The sequence below is a fragment of the Lemur catta genome, chromosome 5 (genome assembly GCF_020740605.2).
Source record: "Lemur catta isolate mLemCat1 chromosome 5, mLemCat1.pri, whole genome shotgun sequence".
NCBI lineage: Eukaryota > Metazoa > Chordata > Mammalia > Primates > Lemuridae > Lemur > Lemur catta.
Window position 1 is genome coordinate 51,817,671 of NC_059132.1, and position 2,771 is coordinate 51,820,441.

Sequence of the window (2,771 nt, forward strand, 5' to 3'; positions counted from 1 at the left end):
TGGCAGAAAGGGTGAGCTAGCTCTGTGGGGTCTCCTTCATAAGGGCACTAATCCCAAGCATGAGGGCAGAGCCCTGATTACCTAATCACTTCCCAAAGGCCCTGCCCTCTTAATACCATCACTGTAGGGGTTAGGATTTCAACATCTCAATTTTCGGGGAGATACCTACCTAAATATCTTGTTGTGGGTCAGTTTGCCTGTGGTCAGTCTCTGAGATGGAGAACATTTACAGGGGCGTGCTCTTGGGATCAACACCTGTGAAGGAGTGAGGAACAGGACTGGGCAGTGGGAGAGGGACTCATTCCATCCTTCCGGGTGTTCCAGAAGTGGCACAGGGAGCTGGGCTTTTCCACCCTCATCTGAGCAGTCACTGGATATGGGCATAATCTGGACAAAAGAGGGAGTGTAACTTTGATCAAGGCAGCAAGGCTCTGCTTCAGCATAGGACAAGTCCAGAAACACGCTCAACTATCAGAAGTCAAGGCTTGCAACAACTGGGGAAATAAGTGGACATGAATAATGATGAATATTAGTCAGTAGCAAAACACCTTACTTATTCCATCTTAAATACAATAAATACCTTTTAAGGAACCCATCCTACTAAGTGAAGTACCCCAAGAATGGAAAAATAAGCACCACATGTACTCACCATCAAATTGGTTTCACTGATCATCACCTAAGAGCACATTTAGGAATAACATTGATCGGGTGTCGGGCAGATGTGGGGGGGAGGGGATGGGTGTATATATACATAAGGAGTGTGATGCACACTGTCTAGGGGATGGACACGCTTGAAGCTCTGACTCTGGGGGTGGGGGGGCAAGGGCAATATACGTAACCTAAACTTTTGTACCCCCACAATATATATATATTCTTCATAAAGGCTGCCTGATAGCAGATATTTTATTTTTATATGTATTTAAGGAAACCAATCTTTTTCTTCATTACTCTACCAGTTACTAGCTTGAGGAAATCATTTATATCTGCAGTCCCCAACCCCTGGGCTGCAGACTCATACTGGTCTGTGGCCTGCTAGGAACCGGGCTGCACAGCAGGAGGTGAGTGGCAGTGGGCAGGTAAGGCTTCGTCTGTATTTATGGCCACTCCCCATCAATCGCGTCACCACCTGAGCTCTGCCTCTTATCAGCATTAGATTCCACATTATGCTGAGTTGTATAATTATTTCATTATATTAATATGTTACAATGTAATAATAATAGAAATAAAGTGCACAATAAATGTAATGCACTTGAATCATCTCAAAATTATCCACCCCCTATGAGTCCATGGAAAAATTGTCTTCCGTGAAACCGGTCCCTGGTGCCAAAAAGGTTGGGGACTGCTACTTTATATCATTCTATAAAATGGGTGCAAGTGAGTGGACCATCTATGCTTATATGCTCCCTTAGGTGTTTGAGTAGCTTTCTCTTGAAAACTTCTTTGACAGAAAGCTAAAGGTAAATAAAAACTCTGAAAATTCCTAGATAGCCACATTAATTAACACAGTATCCTGGCCAGTTTTGTTATCTCCTAGGGCTGACTGGCAGGCTTCTGATTCCATTTCACAAGAGAGTCCCACCTTCCTAAGCTCAGAAACAATGCTTTGGGCATCTGTGTGTCACCAGCTAACAGCCGCATCCAAAGAGTAGGGATTCAGTTTCAACTGAGGGTAAAACAACATTTACTCTCTTTTGCAAAAAAACACAATACACTTTAAAATTTGAATGAAGAAAAAATATAAGAGTTTTTTCACCAAATAAAAATGCTAGTAGGTCCTGAATATCTGAAATCTTGGTAACAGTATCTGAAGAGGAGCTGTAAGCTATATTTGATGAACTTGTTAGTTGAACATACATAGAAAAATTATTATTGCTAGCCTACACAATCAGCTAGTGGAGACCCAATAATCTTGATTTGCTAAAGAGTAGAATAGCTAGCTCTGTGTCATTCGAATTTTTCATTCTTATCCTGCAGCGTATCACCGGGTGCGGGAGCGGTTCAGTGTGGGTGCAGGCCAAGGTGGTACACCATTTGTAAAGAACGTAAAAGACATTTTAAAACTGGACTGAACATTTATCTGAATTTTCTCATCACCACATGATAGGGTCAGGAATCTGGGGAGGGGTAGCCAGGTTGTTCTACTCTTGGTGGAATCAGCTAAGGCCACTCTCTCAACTGCATGCAGTAGGTGGTTGGGCTGGAATGGAAGGTCCAAGAAGGCTTCGCTCACTGTCTCGTGCCTGATGTTCCTTCTTACAGTGTTTCTCTCTTCATATTGCATCTTGTAATTCAGTAGTATGCTTGAGCTTCTTTTTTACCAAGGTGGCTGGCTTTCTCAAGCAAAAGCAGAAGCTGTCAGTACTCAATGGCTAGACTCAGAACTGGCATCTAATTACTTCTGCCACATTCATTGATCACAGCAAGTCACAAGATCAGCCCAGGTTTAAGGGGAAGGAAAGTAGATTCCACCTCTTGCTGTGCTTACAGGAAGAAAAGGAATTGATGGCATTCATCTCTAGAGATGTAACTACCTCAGGGAAAGCATTTGAAATCTCACATAATTATAATACAAACAAATCTGAGAAAATTCATTACCTGAGAATGGACTACAAAAAATGGTCAAGGAAATTCTACAGCAGAGGAATATAATGCTAGACAGAAAGTTGGATCTACACAAAGAAATGAAGATCTCCAAAAATGGTTAAACTGGAAGTATGGAAGATATTTTATTTTAATTGTTCTAAATGATAATTGATTATCTAAAGCAAAAA